The sequence below is a fragment of the Rissa tridactyla genome, chromosome 1 (assembly GCF_028500815.1).
Source record: "Rissa tridactyla isolate bRisTri1 chromosome 1, bRisTri1.patW.cur.20221130, whole genome shotgun sequence".
Taxonomy (NCBI): Eukaryota; Metazoa; Chordata; class Aves; order Charadriiformes; family Laridae; genus Rissa; species Rissa tridactyla.
In genome coordinates this window covers 91,504,173-91,523,219 of record NC_071466.1, presented here as the reverse complement: position 1 = coordinate 91,523,219, position 19,047 = coordinate 91,504,173, and the positions used below count along the sequence as shown (strand labels likewise).

The window sequence follows — 19,047 nt, the reverse complement described above, 5'->3', positions numbered from 1 at the left end:
CTTAATCCTACAGTTCAAAATTATCTGATCTCCCTCCCAGTCTTACTCCTATACTTCAAAGCCATCTTGAAGCACTAAGTGCCTAACATAACTGGATTTTTTAACACTGGTTATGCAAATTTGAGATGATGAAATCAAGGCTGGGGGTTCCTAATATAGTTTTATTCTTGTGTCTGACAGATGTCACTGTTACTGATGATCCTAACTCACATTGGCTATACTGTAATTTTACATCCTCAGTAAAGCTTAATTGTATGTAAGATGGAGAGTTTTTTAACAAAAATTTGGTACATGATGAGGCCATGAGGCTGAGGAGCAGCTAATGAAATAGTTAAGATACTAATGAAAGTGTTTGCCACAAATACTCCATATAAGATAATTTACATTACTTCTAGCTAAACTTATCCAAAACCTGTTTTTTATACTTAAAATCATGCTGATACTAGACTTCACAATCTCGTAACTTTCCTAGGATCCCTTCTTCTGGAAGCTAATACTCTTCCTACACCAATTGTAATATTCTTCTATTTCTTGACTAGTTAATAATGATTATCTATCCTAAACATATGCCATGTAAAGTTTCTGTAAGTCTGAAAGAAAAAAATTGAAAATTTTCTTAGCTGCATTTGTGACTTGCGTTGGAATGCCAGATTTGCTGGCACGGTTTTATAGCTGAGAGGAGGGGATTTTTAAATAGTATCTGATAACTATAGGAACCAATGAGAAATACAGTGTCTTGTTATGGTAAGGTAAGACGTATTCTACGAGGTCTCTGCCTCACGCATATAATTATTTCTGGTGATTTGGTGAAGGTGCTCACACTCAGTAATACTGACCCCTTCCATCTTATGTACTGAGACATTAGTAGCTACCGTGATATCCTTTATAATATATACAGGAAACAGCACTAAAATCTGCAATCCTTCTGGTACCAGGATGAATTTTAAGCAGGCTTAAACTATGAACAATTAATGCCATTTCCCACATTGCCAGAAGAAAGACCACTGTTAGGAACACTTACAGGAGCAGAGAGAGCAATACTTTTGGCTACTGTTCAGATTCTAGGCAGATTCTCAGCATTAAACACACACTTAAGTTAGAGTAAAGCGTTACAGATTGTCTGGGGCAGCCACAGACTCTCAGAAAGCTATACGCCGGATGTCGGAAAAAGCGTATGAGACAAGTACAATCTTCTAAATGACAAATCAGAATGACATATCACTGAATAGCTGCAAACTTAGTATCTGTATTTTAAGACAGGTATGTGGGAGAGCTACTGCATACGGCACTAGTGAGACCTATTCTGGCATAATGCGGAGACTTCTGGCCAGTATTCTCCAAAAGATGAACTCAGATCACAAGAAGTGCATAGATGGCTGCTAAAGGACATAAAGGGAATAGGAAGTCTAACCAGAATAGAAAATTTCAGCTTGTTTATTGTCATAAATGTCAGAGAAGTTATGACTGCTTTCTGTTTACCACCAGGGAACAGACACCAGTCAGAAGAAAAGCCATGTCAATTAAAGGGCACTAAATCTTGGCTGTCCAGCAATTATTTTGGCCTTGAAAGTGAAACCAAATAGAAGGACAAACCTAAAAGAAAACTGTTTTAAGAGACAGTAGGGACTGCATAACAATAAGGCCCTGTCCTCTGTTTCTAAGGATGGGTACATACGTTCAGAACTGGAGTATATCCTGAGTAGCAAATGACAGAATTTACAAAAACAATTCACAATTAAAGTTTATGACTCATTGTAAAATAGATCTTAAAAAATAAATACAAAGATAACTTGTTCCAGGAATCATTCATCTGCTGAACAATTTTACTGTATTCTGGGTAAAACTTAATGTGGCACCAGGAACATTTATCTATAAATTCATGTAGTGGTTAGTATATATTCCACCAGTGTCCTGTCTTCCATGGAAATAACTAGAAAGAAAAAAGAATATTAATTAACTATATCTGTCATGTGACGTGTTAATTCATAGTAGAAATAGAAAACTCTATTATTTTTTTTAAGGATCTAACAAAAAGCCTCTAAAAAGGGGCTTTGAAATATTCACCTTCTTACTCAGCTTTACTGTGCAAACACCAATCATTCAGAAGACATCTTTATACAAATTTCTTCTAGTAATTCCTGTCTAGTCTGGGGATGGCTATTGGAGGACAATTTATAGGTCAATGCATTTTTCAGAAGCAGACATCATGATCTATGAGCAATACTCACAATTCAATTAATTCTTTCTGACTGATAAAGGTAATAATGATGATATACTCAATTTAGATTGTCATAAGGTGTTTCAACTGATACCATGTGACCTTCTGATTATTAAGAAAGTAAAATGACACAAAGTCTGCATTAAAAATTAAATATCCTTTAAATTCAAATAGATTAAAACTTGCTTATTAATAAGAGGTCAAACGCCCAAATTCAAACTAAGAGCCCAAATATTTTATTTAAATACTCTGAATACTGTGTAATAGGAAATTATGCTTACCTCTCCTCACTGATAGTTTAGTTTTCTGTTTTCTAAACTTAAAATGCCGGGATTTCACTGATGGGGGAAAGATTATGCCGCAGAGTTCCGAAAGGCTCACAGGAATTTGTGCAGAAATTTCTTCTTCCATAGGTAAAACCACCTTGCAGAATCAACATGATTTTGAGCAAGTTAGTTGTTTTCATAGCCAAATGAAAACTGGGCTGTTGACTGATTTTTCTTAGGTGACATCTGCAGGTGTTCTGGCATCGTAGAAGCTTTGTCCTCTTCCTAGAGACAGACCTCACCCTTTGTAAGAACTGGCTGCTACAAAATTAAGCCTGAGGTGGCTTTTTAGAGCCTTCCCCAATCATTCAAGCAGACAAAAAAGACAGTGAACTCCAACCTCTGTTCCTTGAAATCCCTTCTCTACTGTGATGTCTACGAAAAATTGAGAAGGAAGTGGTAGCTGACAGCTACTGTCAATAGTGTATGCCAATATGGTTTTGTTATTACCTTGTGCTCCCCAGCCACTCCTATCCAATTTCTATCTTTTCTGAGCTGAACAGAATGGGTTCTGAGCGTGCACAGCACAGAGGGAAATGGAAACTGGGTGATTATGGGCAATCTTGTAATGGAAGGAAATAATTCCTCCACCAACATTAAAATCCCTATTCCCATCCAAACCCTAACTACATTGTCTGCCTTTTCTCATGGCAGACACTATTGCCAATTGAGACAGGGCAAGGTAAAAGAAATTTTTCCACAAGTCCATCATAAAAGCTCTCTAAGGATATGGGCAGATGCACATTGGGTCTGTACGAAGTCATTGTAGGGAGTAATGTATGGAGAGGAACAAAAGAAACCCAAACAATTGCTGTGGAAAAAGCCCACCTTGGCCTTTAAAAGCAATAACACCTTTAATTGAAATCTGCTGAACAAACATGATGTGCTGGAGTGCCAAGGGCATTTCAGTTCTTCTACAAATGGGAAATATGGCTGTGGCGAATTCTGTTTTTCAGTGGAATTGTTTCACCAAACCTTTGTTTCATTGGTTCTTTTTTGTCAGGACGATTTGTGGAAAGGAGTGTACAAGACCAAGGAGGTTCATAGCTTACTTCCAAAGAGCAGCTGTGTTGCAGAGGGATACCCCAAATGGGACCTGCACTGGAGACTCCTTTGCCTTCCCGGATTTGCCATCGGAGAGCAGGAGGTGCACATCTGCCCATCCGGACCTGTCTCGACAGCGTGTCAGGATGGGAGTCAACTTTCTGAGGCTTTCCAAAGGGCAATAAAAAAAGAGGAACAGGCATCTTATAAACACAGACATAGCCAGACAGAGCTCCAAAGTGTAAGGTTAAGAGTGAGCTAATTTAATCTCAGGCTGTCCTGGTTTGAATTAAAACAGAACCAACTTTCTGTTCAGTAATTTTGCTTCTTAGCTAGGCCTCTTTTAACTCTCTGAAATTAACAGCATGTTGTGTCTGAAACGGTTCGTTCAGAGTGATAAGGCAGTTTGTGCCAAGGAATGGTATGCAGCAAGGCTCTTGCTCATACTTATTGCTATAACAATCAAGGTCAGCTAATTTCATTATTTGCCCCGTTAGAGGGTCGAAAGCGGAAAAGTGTAGAGGGGTCGCACCTGCAGGGAGGAGCGGACAGGACAGGTGACCCAATACTGACCAACAGGGTATTCCACCCCATCTGCCCCATGCTCAGTATAAAAGCCGAGGGATCAAAGGGTCAGCTCTGTTCCTTCAATGGCTGACATCTGAGGAGGACCCTGTCTGTTCATCTGCCTTTGATCCCGATCATTGTGTTCCTGACTCCAACTCTGAAACCTGGTTCCCACCCATCACCGAGTCCAGCCTGGGACTTCCCCAGTGCCTGCCGGTGACATCATCCTGGGAGCTTAATACGGTTTTGTATCTACTATATCTATTTCATTATTTTCCTTTTTATCTTAGTATTAATATTTCATTAAAGTAGTTTAGTTTCTTCTACACTCGTAAATCTCTTTATCTCTCCTTCTCTCCGTGCACAAGAGGCGGGGGGGAGCGTCTGTTGCCAGCCATTGGCCAATTTGGCCAAAACCACAACACAGGCAAAAAAAATGTGTTTATAAATATGCTTTTCATATTTAGTTAGATTACCCCTCTCTATTTCACTCTTCCCTTTCACGTGTGCATGAGTTTCACAATGTAATAATTAGAAAATACCATCTGCATAACGAAATCCCCAGAAACAACTGCAGAGCCTGTGATTATTAGCTCGCATTTCAGAGGAGGAATACAGTGTGCATTAATGCTTTACTGAAGGAAACCCATCCGTCTCCTCAGACAGGAGTCTGTCTTTTGTGCTCTCCTCAGACCGCAAAATGCCGTATCTTACCATATCTTAACATCTCACAGTCTCTAATGTACCCATTCCCCTAGTGAGCCAGCGAGGTGAGGACTGCTATCACCCCCTTCTGCTCATGGGAACTGAAGTCAGGCAACACCTCTGCGCTGCCAAGTAATGCAGTCCTTGAGTGAACCCCCTCCCACAGCTCCCAGACCATCTACACTGCATAATGCCAGTTCATTGCTGGTGCCTGTTTGGAGTCAACAGATGAGGGAAGACAGTTCACTCCAAAGACCGCCTCTAACACCAAGCTGAGAGACTTGGTCCAGTCTGTATTGAACCATCCTCTGATCCCATCCCATCCCAAAGCTTATCCCTGCTCATGGTCTAGGAGATGAAACATCTACTACCAGTTGCGTATATGAAAAAGGCATCATGCTTGGGGGGGGGGGGGGCCTGCACTTCACACAACTGAAACTAAAAATACCCCCAAAACCTACAGAAAAGACCAACAGTAACAGTAACAGCAACAGTAATAGTAACAGTCACAGTCATAGTAATAACTAAGTGGTGGTGGCTGAGAAGAGACTCAAGGCCCAATACTGTGCTAAATACTGTGGTCCTGGCCAACCTGCTTGAGAGGACGGGCACTGGGCTGTGTGGCTGTGAACTGCTCTCCACCACTTGGTGTCACCTCCTGGAGCGTGCTGTTCCCCCCCTCTCGGTGCCTGGCCAGCTGGCCCCTGGATGGACAGCCCCCCCAGCCAAGCCCCCTTCTTCACTTGGGAGCTGATGTTAAGCCACGGCTTGTTATCGAGCCTAGGAGGCAGGGATATCTCCCTAGGGATGATGTATGCAACAGAAAAGATCGTGTTATCGAGCCAAAGTCATGCCAGAGGCCACTGACTAACACTCAGGATTTCTCAGTTTCGTAATTATTAACAGCCTTTCTTTAACATCCACCCTAGAGCAGCCTTCCCCATGCCCGTCGGCTGTTACACAGCACATGCTGTAACAACAGGGCCAAACAAGACGGGGAGGCAATGCTCTGCCGACCACCACCTGCGGCTTTCCAAGCAAACCCTCTGCCCACCCGTCTGAGGCTCCCGATGCGCTCCCTGGCATTGCCTGGGCACAGGGCACTTGCCTCTAGACAGAGGCTGAACTTTATCAAAGCCAGCCACATGATCTAATTATTTCACCGTTATTATTCATAGTTATTTTAACTGGCAGCTATACAGCTAATTTTCCATCTGCGTTATGAAATCTCAGGAACAACGTCCTATATAAATACAGTATTATCCTATACTATATGCGTTGAGTGCAGAAGGAAGTCACAGTCACTGTCAGTGACTGGTGATGGCCAGAATATCTCAACTGGTAGAGTTAAATAAATTCCACATTGCTGAAGATAATTAAAGTATTTGTATATCACAACACATAAAATACAGGATCATTTAAGGATGACTCCCCTATGGCTTTGTCTTCAAATAAAAGTTAGTGTTCACTTAAAAAAGATGTGTGGACGGCCAAAGAAAGTGAAGTCCCTATTTGCTCATGGAAACTGATAAAATAGTTCTTGTTTCATCCATGTATTACAGACTGTGGTCACCTTCAAAGCTATGCATTATGCACATCATATAACAGTAAAAGTGGGCTAGATTTCCAGACAGCAACAAACAATTCCTGCTGAAATCACTGATTCTGTAGGTCAAACACAAACAACCCTGTGTATAATAAAACTTTTGAGTTCCATATACTAAATTTTATGGCACCCCCTAGAAGTCTATACTGGTGTGATACTCAAATCAGTGATGGAGCTCCCTTCTGTATTTTAACTACTTCTGAACATGTAAAGGAAAGTGAGTGTTGCTGGACAGCAGGTTTTGTTTCATTTCATTCTTTGATAAGGACTGAGCAAAGATTGGGCCCCTTCATACTGAAGCTATTTTAAAAATAAGCTTTAAATAGTAAGAGGGACTGTCTGCCCTCCAAGATAAGCAGAAAGACAATTTGCACTTTAAAGCAAGTTACAGCCTTAAAGAAATGTGTATCTAAATTTAATTACAAAAAATTGCCTTTTTTCTAGTGTGCCCTTTTCCCTTATTTTCTGCGGGGGGGGGGGCAGGAGTTAAGTCTTAATCCTTAAAAAAAAAAATCAAAAGTCTGTGGGTGTAAAAAAATAGTGTTATTTAAACATAGTCTTACTCTACTATTTTTCCTCCATCCTGCAATAACCTTTAGACTATAAATTTCCAATAAGAGAAAAAAATAAAGAAAAAAACCTTCCTTTTTAAGCTAAGAATACTGTGCCAACTTTGGTAGGAAAAAATACAAGATAATGTGGTGAAGAACACTCTGTGGGGTGAAATCCCAGCACTAAAAATAATAATAAAAGCAAGGATTGTAGAACCACAGTTCCTGCTAAACAAACACTAAATTCACTTACTCCCGTGTTTTAGGTGGCACTGATACAGCCCGATACACTTTGGACTGCATTATATTTATTTACATTTCCGTTTTTGCGTTCAGGTTTCATTATTAGATAAACTGCAGTCTGACTAGATATATTGCTTCCAAGCAATAGTTTTCAGAGTCTGTGTCAGTGTGGGATTAAGCACAGCAAAATATGTGTTAAAATCTTGACTCCCACTGTAATCTAAACCCATCTACACAGCCAGCAGCTCCTGCCAATCTCTGAGATATACTGCCCACAGCTTCCCCTGTTGTACGACACACAGACTCCCTCTGAGTTATGAATTCAGGACTAACGCAGAGCCAGCGGCCCATCTTGCACATGTCAAGATACTGTCATTCAGCTGACTGGTGGCCTCTTGACTCCCCGACTTTCAGAAACTTCGAACCAGCTCACGTGGTGATGCATGAAGGAGCCCAGATGGAAAAACACGTGTAGGTCTAAACTAGACCTGCAGGTGAGACTTTGCGCAGTGGGTCTTGGTCAAGTATTGCAATGTCCGATGCAGCGTGCTTGAATTCGATAAGAACAAATTAAAGGAGCATTTTCTGCCAAACAGTGAGTTGGAGCAGGCAGGAAAGCACAATAAAAGTGAAACTCTCACGGTTAAACAGCCCTTAACTTTGCGTAAATACAAAGATAAAAATAATAGTAAAGGTAACATAAGAAAATTGACATTATGGTTGCATTTTCAATATTAACACCTTTGATTTTATAACAAAAGACATGCATATACATCTATACCTCTGCTTATATTTCTATATATGCATATATATATACTGCAGCATTATTCGAAATACATCAAAATTAACACAGATTAAAGCTAAAAGATTAATTTTGATATGAGGCATTTGACATGGCTGGCAAGCCTTATTTACACATTTCCTGTGTGTTATATATTTAAAGAAACATCAAAGGTTTTTAACAAGAAAATTATATTCTCACAGCCATAAAGTATACTCTTGTGATTGCATTAGAGTGGCTGTACAATATAACTTCTTTGCTTGCTGACAATGGGTTTTGCGATGTTAATTAAATAAGTAATGTGTCTGTGATCTTTATTCATTAAAATTAATGCAATAATATCTATGTTGAAGGTTCATATTGGACTCAGTCTGGCAAGCCGAATGAAACGGCTTCACTGGAGTTACTCTAAGCTTATTCTTGATGTAACACAGAGCTCTGACAGGAGTTTCTGTGTGAAATGGGTTTACCCTTGCTTCACTTAATATTATTCCCCATCAGCAAACATGAGTATCTTTGGAGCAGACAGAAATGTCGTGTATTAAACAAAGCTACGGAGACCACAAGTCTCCAGGCGACAGGTCGTGCCGGGCACGGAGCCCACTGGCCGGCTGTATTCCTGTGGCCGGCTGTGCTGGGGGAAACGCTGCCGGCATCACCGCTGAGCTCTGTGGTCCGGCCGTGGGTGAAAGCCATCAGCTGGAATTAGCCCAAAGGATGGCACTGAGCACGGCTTGTCATTCCTAGTAACGAGGCTCAAAACAAAGGGCAGAGGTTTCGAGTATGAAACCTGAGATCCCCTCGCCTCTGGGATTATCTCCCAGCAAAATGGGAGCTGCCCTGCTTCAGCGTCCCCTTTGGAAAAACTGCTCTTCACAAAGGCAGTACCCGTCTGTGTAGAACAGGTGATGGTCCTGCACCGACAGGCAAATGCACTGCGTGAAATGAGAGAAACTTGCTGCTAAGATTTTAAGATTCCCGAATCTAATTCGCTATAGACTGAAACCTACAGCAAGCCTCTTCAGCAGCTCCCCGGGCACTGGATTAAGAATTGATGAACAGGAGCAAACACAGGGTCAAAATTCAGCATCTAAACCATAAAAACCTATTACTATGAATATTTTTGTTCTGTTAACAAGGCGGGTTACACCTGAACCCTGGCAAAAAGGAAGAACGCAAGCTATCTTTGATTTATACGCATCAATATTTTACATACAATTAATTCAGACAACATGGAAAAAGAAGATGATGAATAGTGAGGTAACCTTAAATTAAAAAGACTGATTAGTATTTAGGAAACAAGCAGCTGACCCAGCCACCCCCAGTAGTATGATTCATGGTACTATTTTCATATTTGTATTATTTAGCGTCTAAAGACCTCAGCTGAGAGTTCTGTTCTGCTAAGAACTTGCATTAAGTACTAAGTACTCTGAAATTATCTTCCCTGATTAATTTTCTACAGAAATCTAAGTACTAAATATAAAAAAATATGAAAAAAACCCACCCTCTAACCAACGTCGAAACTACTTTTTTTTCCTGAAAGAAAGCAAATACTTTCCATGATTTTCAAGGGCTGTCAGAAAATTCAATTCCACTGAAGCAGTGAGAAGAAATTGACATTAACTCTTCCTCTAGCCCTACTCTATGTATAATAAAATAGAAATCTTAAACAAAGAGTTTATATTACATATAGATGAACTTAAAAAGACAAGAAGGCAGGAGGTGTTTTTGTCTTCCAGAGTTCTGAGGCAGAAAACTGAAGCATGGGTAAATTTTGTAAAGCTTTACAGAGAAAAAATATTTGGAACTCGTGAAAGGAACTGATTTCAGGCCTTGGAGGTCCAATACCCTCAAATTAATTTTATTAAATATCTGACATCCTGGGAAAGTAGTGTAGTAAAGCAGTAACTGGATTAAATGTCACTCATCAGTAATTTCATTTTTATTTTTCTTATGTTGAAGTATTCAAAATTCATTGCTAAGGACTTGTTTCTTTGATCCTCTCAGGAACATTCAGAAAGGGGAAAAGTTCATAGTGATACCACAGATCCTAGGGCTGGCATCCGTCTCTCAGTTGCCCCTGGAAGCATGTCTCCCTTCAGTAATGACACAGAGGGCATCAAGTTTTGTAAGCCTTTGTGGAAACCCATCTTCCTTTGTTACCTACCCTAATTATCTCTACCTTTGTTCCAAATCTGCAAAACTAATTTTAGGATGTCAAAGACATAAAAGACATACGTTACGTTAGCTAATATGGAAGTCTTAAGCATTAAGTACTACCACAAATGGACACAAACCAGAGAAAACACTAATTAAGGAAGGTCCCTTGTATGTGAACAGTCATAAATAGATGTACAGTATCTGTCCATTGAGCATGTGATTGTCCTTTAACAGAATATATATTATAAAGCACTAAAGAGTCAATAGGAAGGAGGATATGTTAAACTAACTAAAGATTAAAAAATATCTGTAATTTGATTAACCTGCCGAATTTTTAGAAGGAACTAGCTCAGGATGTACACCCTATACTACATATATTTTTAGTAATTATTTTTAAAGGGCTTTATGATTTTCCCATCATTGCAGTTGAAACCACTGGAGACCAGCGATGGCCTAACAACCTCTCAAGAATCTAGACATTCCTTTCTACGAAGAAACAAAATATGAGGGTTGCATATCTCTTAATGATGGAAATTGATGGAACTGACTATGCTGTCAATAGCATAGTGAAGCTTTATTGAATTCTATCAAAGTTGATAAGATTTTCTTTTTCTAATCAATGTTAACCTATTAAAGATAAGAAGCAGCATGGGTTTTTTTTCACAGAAACTAACAAAACCACAGAAATTAGATTATAATGCTGGAGATTGATGCAAAACCTACTGAGTGCAGTGGGCGTCTTTCCATTTCCTTCAGTGGTTTTTGGATCAGAACTTTAGTAACGAGGACTTAAACAGCCAAATTAGGTTGCCCAGTCAGCACTAATAAAGTCTTTATGAAGCAGTACCACAACTGCCAGATTTGTAAACTGAACAGGCAGCGAAGAACAACAGTCACAAGAACACACCTACAGTCCATCTAGTTGGATAGTAGACCTCACAGGGAAGACAGCAGAAAATCCATTGGAAGAAGCATCCTTTAGCACTTTAGAAATCACAGACACACACATCCATTGATTGCACTATAACTGGAAGATAGCAGGTGGTCCTTGGGCTACACAAGTTGATTGCCGCCTTATCTAACTATCTGTTACACAGGCTGATAATCTTCTTATCTGTCTATGTATTACAATGTAAAATTTTAAAATTTTGTTTTTATTCATGGACTTAAACTATTCTATTGTACTAGACCTTTTTCTTCACTGTATCTTTGCCAATAAGAGCCAAAGAATTTGAATGAACTTTTAAAGGAGTGCTTTCCTTTGATTTGTCACATTTTAATTTTGTTGGTCACCAGGAAAACAATATGTAAGAGAACCCAAAGTATCTTTCAATAGCCTTCAGTATTTCCCACTGCATCCCCTATACCCCCATATCATCTATTCCTCTTTTTTCTGAATAATACAAAACCATCACCTCTTTCTTCAGATGGGAATCTTTTCATGTGGAAGTCTTCCTTTTTTTTGCTCTCATTCTCTGGTCCTTCCTTCCTTAATAGCTTTCTGGATAAGAAGTGACCAAAGGCAGACACATTATTCATATAGAATATGAGAGTCATCAGCTGGTAAAGCAAGCATTACACAAGAAATACTAAACCACATTTTGCATTCCTTTTATAATACATACAGTTTCTTCTGCTATGAACTGAGCAAATACTCTGATCAAGCTTTTCCATAATAATGGACAAGAGATTTTCAATAGTATCTCGTGTTCTGTTGGGGAGGTATATGGGAAACATTCAGATTGCACCTTCCAAAGTGTGTATTTCTAAAATTGCAGATGATACCATATAGCCCTGACTGGTGATCTTTGATAGTCCTTTCAAAGTATGCTTCATATTTTGCATTCCAAAATAAATTGATGTTGCCTTCAAATATGCTGCATTTACAGATCATTAAAAAATAAATTAATACTACATCAACCCTCAAAACCAGCTATCATCTCATGGTCTGTTTGAATCGTGTTATGTTTCCTACATTTAGCATCAGAAATAACTAGAGTACTTTCTATTTATGACCTGCTCTCTTTATTCCTCTGTGCATGTATGTGAGTAAATGCACAGGCATCTGAGTAAATGCGTATGTATACGTACACATACGTAGGCATATGTTTTTGTGCATGTGTGTGTGTACATAACTAAATATATGTACGTACAGAGAGACATTGCCAGTCAGTGAACCTGATTTAACAGTGCTGTAAGCACACCAACTTCAGCTACACGACACCCCAAAGAAACATACAGTAGAAAGCCAAAAGGCCTTTTCTGCTTCATAAGAGGAGATGCTGAATAAAGTAAACTCTACGTATAATATATATGCGGATCTTATTGATAAATTGATACATAGACATACACATACATCTCCATTATGCATACAATTTGCCGGAATGGAAATGCCATGCATTTCCAGATGTGTTATTCTAAAACGAGCAAAGGTAAGATTTCCTGGAAAAAAAAAAAAAAAAAGTTTAAATCTGGGAGGAGACAGCCAGGAAGCATTGAAGAGAAGTTGAGGATGCAGGAATGCCAAGGTGCTATATGGTAACAGCTGTGCTCTGCTGCCATCCTGAAATTCTGTGCACTGAACAGCAACCTGACAGACACAGGGCTAAAACTGTTGCCAGGGATCAGTGCCACACAAAAGCATCCTGGCCAAACACATCCCTCTGCAGACACAGTGGCTCCATCCCAAGGGTTCCATCATACCGACAGATCTTCTTGGTGTAGGAATTATCCTTGAGGCACACAATCGACTGAGCTTAGAGTCAAATCTGGTAGAGATGCACTGCCAAATGGATGGAGGCAGGGATGAATGTACATGCAGGTCCCTTACACTGTTCAGGCACAGAAATTCTCATTCTCAGGCAACTGGTCTGGGAACCAGGTAGGTCACTGCCAGTTAAACTTATTCCTAAACTCACCTGCAGAAGCCTTTCCCTGTGCATCATAACGATGCACATTACTATGACTTCATTTTCCTTGAAATAGTCGAAACTTTTGGCTGTGACTGAGTTTACAGACATGGCTACTAACAGTCCAAGCACACATTATTAAGTGGAACTTAACAGGTGGAACTGAGATATCGAGGTTTTACGCAGCAGTTGCACCAGCTTTGTAAGAGGCAGTCTTGTAAGTGCATTGTGAGATTTTTGCTGGAAATTACAAAAATTTGTGCTTTGTGAGAGGAAAATTTGATTCGTGTAAAATATCTGTATTTTCTAAAACAGCCAACAGGAAACACTTTTCTCTCCTGTTCCTGACATTAATTTATTGTTTTATGGAGAAGCACCTCAAGTTACCTCAACAGGTAACATGCAGAGGAAACATGCATGTAAACAAAAAGGTGATGGCCCTTGCACTGAAGAGTTTAAGAATTCCAAAAAAAAAATTAGAGCACTGGGACTTGGGAACTGCAGTAATCTTAAGCATCTGGGTCTCACTAGTGAAGAAAAGACAAAAGGAATATAGAATACACCCCATCTCTGAAGAGACAGGAGCTACAGCACCAATGTCTGTATATTTATACGCTTTTCTGCCCCTTTTTTTAACCCATTCTGCTGGTCTCCATCTTCTTCCTCTTTTAAAACACACTCTTCATTGAGGACAGGTGTGAAGGACCAGAGAACAGAAAACTTTCTGACACCACTAGCCATCCAGCCACCAAATAGTATTAGCCCTTGTCTGCCTGCTGATCGTATAGATTTGTATAGATTGTATCGACCTTCTCAAACCTAATTAAGGTTTCTATGTTTCTTTTCAGAAGCTACACTGAGGACCTCCTAAATTATGCCCCAATCTAAAAATAAAATGGAAATAATATCTATTGCATTGGCAAAAAATCTAAATGTTTTCACTTTTTGCCTTTCTCCTTCATCCACTATCAAAAAAAAATCTTTGTGGGTAATTGCTGCAGTTGATGCTACAACCATTGAAGGATTACTGTATGCCTGTGTGCTGTTGTTAAAAACATGAAATTTCTAAGTACAGAAGGCAGTAAGACTGATGTCCTTGGTTCGTTTGTTCAGACCTACTTATTGAGGCATAAATAGTGTGCTGTATAACACCATGAAATGACATAGGAGTACCTATAATACACAGGTACAGTGAAACCTAGAAAAACAGAGTACCCAATGTTACAACAGAGAACCAGCAATACCTGATTTCTTTGCCCTGGTGTTCCATAGCTTTGGCAAATAACACGGGATTTTCCCCTGTTGCAGTAGAATGGAGTTCCCTGTGTGTCCACCTTAGAGGAACATGCAAAGCTTGACTATTAGCATTAAAAAACCACAACCTTTCATCTTCATTCTTCCCGCCTCCAAAGAGATTTCTTCCAAATGTGCATTAATTTTAAGCTCTCACAAGTAAAATTCACTGCTGCATTTGGTCTGGTTATGTTTTAAGAATAAGAAAACAATACAAAAGTGCATGAAAAATGAGAGGTTAAACGCTCCCTCCTGAGTCACTGTGGTCCATCATCTCATATTTAATTACATTTTAAAATAAAACAAGCATAAACTTGAACTGACAGAGCATAATGGCTGCTTTGGTGCTGCTGTACATGTGCATGTAAAGACTTAAAGAAACACATGGATTACTGACCTGACAGGCCATGACAGTAATCCAAAACAGCCGTTACAGTCTCTACTGTAAATTCTTCTTATTTCATGGACCCCTGACACAATGGATGGGAACGAGATAGAGGTTTATAACAGAAATGCTGACACAACCTTATCTATAGCTGTGCAAATGGTGCCGCTATAATTAAACTTTACAACTTGAGCACCACTAGATAAGTTGCTAGTTTTTAATCATATTAATCAGAGCTTGGATGTTTCAATTGCCGTATATTATCATGCAGCGTGCACTATAAAAATAAGATTCCCAGCTGCTAAAGATCATAGCTGTTATGAAACGCAGAAGTATATTCAAACACTCCCCTGTAAGTGCAAATATACTGAATGAAAACCTCAGTCGGTTATCCATTTTTTGCTTTGTTTCCCAATACATGGGTTTGACATAATAGCCACAGAAAGTATTCTGAATACATTACAAGAATATCACTGAATAGCAAAAAAAGCTTCATTAAGATCTGCCCTGTATGTTTCAAATTTTCCTATCAGCAGTGAAACAAGTCTACTGTCTTCAGTGATAACGACAGTCAGAAGCCTGCTCTTTCAGAGGCAGGCACTGAGATTATTCTTCATGCACTGCTGTTTTCTTTAAAAGCCGGCTTCCCAGCGCTAGCGAGGAGTGGGTGGCAAAACTCTCACTGCTTTCAGTGGTCTGAGATGTGGAGCCTGGGAATGTTTTATGTAAATATTTCTCTTCACATTTTCTCTTCATTTGTCCGAGTGATTTACAGTTTTACTTCAGCAAGGAAAGTTTCTCTCGGAGAAGCTATATTTGGTGCAAACTGAACGGATATTGCATTGGAGCTGAAACCTTTTATTTTTACCGTCTGGGTATTGCTAACTACAACAATGAAATTAATCTATAAATAAAACTTGCTCACTTACTGCTCTCTCTATTACCCTGAATTTGCAAATCTTTGCATGCTGCATGCCAGTTTACACGTACCATGCGATACGTTCCCACAGTGTCAATGCCTGCTCTTTTTACAGCACCAGTTTTGTAACACTTCCTGTAGACAATCGTGCTGTCCTTTAAGATGGGTGGTACAGGTATGTAGCCTGTATGTCACAAGAAGTCCTGTAAGGAATTCAAGGGAAAGAGTCTGCCTGTAATCGTGTGTGGCGGAACAGAGTATGCCATGGACATTTCTGAAAATTGTTAAGAGCTGTAGCAATGCATAGGAGTTGCCATAGTGTTATTCTGACCCCTGAAGGATGGAAACAGAGTTAACTTCATATCCTTTTTTTTTTCTAATTTACTCAGTATACTCTATGAATGTCAAACTCCAAACTACATTAGCAGGATTTATTAGTGCTTGCCCAGACTTATCCTCAAGAAATATGAAAATAGTCATGAACGAATGGTGAACCAACTTTAAAATACTGATGTTTTCAGGGAAGCAGAGGAAAAAGTGATTTTTCAGGCTGGTTCCATGGTAAAATTACTGTGTGTTTGATAGTGCATTAAATCTATGTGGAGATCATGTTTATCAAGAGATATAAAACCCACTCTGCCCTCACCTCTTCTTAACTGAAAAGTATTTTAGTGAAATTTTGCTAGAATGAATTCAGAGTGAAGTGGGGAAGGACATAGGCCAATGATGATAAGATCACTCATTTCAGCTGAGTTAAGATTTCATCAGGCTTACATTCTTCAGAAAATGCATCCATTAGAGGTATGGGGCCTCAGCAGTGCCTTTGCAAGCTTATCTGTCTTCAAGGAGTATTCTTCCCCCCCTGCTCTTCCCAAAGAGATAGGAACAGTGATTTATGATTCTAAAATGGATATTGAAGTAAAGTATATCCTGATAATACTATCTTTTGAACGATTCGCTAAAAAAGTCCGTCTGAGTTAAACCGATGGGACCCCTGTCACACCTTTGCTCTTCACCTACTCACAGAAGATGCTTGAAATGTGTTAACAGACCACCTTTTGGGTTCCCTGTAAACGTACCGGGTAGATTAGGCTGTTATATCTGACAATACTTTTTTCTGAAGTCAGTCATGCTGTACTCTGAAATACCGAAGCAGCATCCTGCTGAAGCTGCCAGGCAGTCACTGCACACACCAGGAGGGACAACGCTATCTACATTAAGCGCTGCACACACTCCAGGTGAAACAGCACTAGCTCTGCCTTGAGCACTGGAAGAGGGTCAGCAGAACTCCGCGTTTGGAGGTAGGCGACAGCGAGGGGGGGGGGGAAGGAAGATCAATTTTAATTTCAGTTCTGTTCCTCCTCCGCTCAGCTGTTGCCATGCACTGAAGTCCCAGGTTGCCGTGTGACCTTGCCGAGGAGCAGGCAGCCGGATCTGCTCAATGGGACCATTGTGCAGCCTTGCAAGGGGCTTTTCTGGAGCCCAATCCACGGGTGTGGCTGAATGAGCGAGGAGGCAGCCTCCTCCCTCCTTGGTGAACTCCCCGTCCCGGGGAAACTCCACCAGGAGCACGCTGATGCAAAAGGCAGCCTGCAAGAGGCAAACCCCTTGTCAGGAGCTGAGCGAGGATCTCTCCTCCTCTGCCCAGGTCTCCATCCTTCTCCCGCTGCCGGGAGCGCTACAAAGTTAACCCAAGTGATTGATACGCTATTTGAGCGTATTATTTCACTATCGGCGACTGATGCCACTGATGTAATCAAGTTACATAATCGCTGTCTTTGCACGAATACATCCATCTTCCTACAGATAGATCTGCATATCTTCTTCCATCCATTATGCATGAACCCACCAGCAGTACATAAGGGTACATATTTTCGCACACACTATATAACTTTAGCATTGCAGTGCATTGCACTGCACAACGTCATCACTATCGATTCCCTCCACCTTCCCCCATTCCCTCTATCAGAATTGATTTTGCAGAGAAAGATTACCAATGTGCATTGCTTGGATCCCTTTAAATCTTTAAAGGCTGAAGTGCCTCCCTTGCTCGCTTCTGTTCTTAAGACGACGATCTTTTCTATCCTTTTTCTCCCTGTCTCGCTTCACACCACAACTAACAGAGGAATTAATTCACACACAGTCCCTCAGCCAGATGCATATATGTATGAAATACCGAAGATAGCATCTCTGTTTGCAAATCTTCCACTGCCATACACGTGGTCTGAGATTTCAGTAGGTAAGTTATTGGGTGAAAAAAATATAAGAGCAGGTGGATGAGAGATTTTCAGGCTAGTGACATTTACAATATTTCTCTACTATCAAGATGAGATTTTTTTTTTCTCTTACTGTCCCTCAGTTTATAATTTCCTTGCAGGATTTACAGGCACAGTTGTAATCCCAAATCACCAGTGGCATTTAACCCCCTTAGCACCAGAGCACTGTACCACCATTAATAAGGATTGCCACCTTAAAGTTTAACAACTTGAAAAGCAGGATTTCTCTCCCTCCATTGCAGCTATGAAATGCAGCAGAATGCTGCACAGAGTTGGAAACATTTGTTTTCACCAGCGGATGGGATTCGTTCTCACACTAAATAGATTCCATCACAGAGACCTTTACTATCAAAAACCCTTTTCAGTCAAAAATATTACAACCGGGGGTGAAAAAAAATAAAAGAAAAAGTGGTAAAATTAAAGACTCCTTGCTTTTACAGCACTCTGCCAAATCCAGAGGGTGCAAGAATAGAGAGGGAGGAGGAGATTTTTAATTATTTTTTTTTTTAAATTATCGCAAAAAAGCACTCACCAGAAGACCTACTGCAGTTATTCCACTCAACTGCCAATAACGGCTGGAGCCCCTCGCATAAGGATAATGCAGCAATCCCCAAAGTACCCCATTTCAACCACACGCCACCAAGTTTATCAATGCCGGGCTTTCGCCGGGAGAAAAATGACCTTACCCCACAGGAGCCTCCTGAAATATCCCTCCGGTGCGATCGGTCAACGGGGCGAGCGCCGGTCACCACACTGCGCACTCGGCCGGAGAAGCCCCGTGTTTACTCCTGGGGCTGAGCTGGCCGCCGGTGCCGCGGACGCGGCGCCCATCCATCCAGCGGTGCCAGCTCCGCCGCGGGCGCAGGTAATTCCATAAAGACTTCGGCGTCCCCCCACCGCAACCCCCCCCCCCCCGCACCCCTCCAGAGTCGCCCCTTCCTTCCTAGTTCAGAAAGTGCCCGAGTCGCCGGCGGGAGGTACCATCCAGGTGCGGCGGGGGGGGGTGGGGGTGAGGGGATAAGGCGGGGGGCGGCCGGCCCGGGGGGCCCCCCGCGGACAGCTCC

The 19,047-nt window shown here is 40.7% G+C and overlaps 1 protein-coding gene across 1 annotated transcript in view; it reads right to left on the bottom strand.

Moving 5' to 3' along the window:
• The window catches only part of IL1RAPL1 (interleukin 1 receptor accessory protein like 1), a 753,247-nt gene extending 734,462 nt beyond the window's left edge, over positions 1-18,785 (bottom strand). The window contains exon 1 of the mRNA XM_054188558.1: positions 18,670-18,785. The gene's annotated coding sequence lies outside the window, so the exon portion shown is untranslated. The remainder of the gene's footprint in view (positions 1-18,669) is intronic.
• Positions 18,786-19,047: the final 262 nt, after the last annotated feature.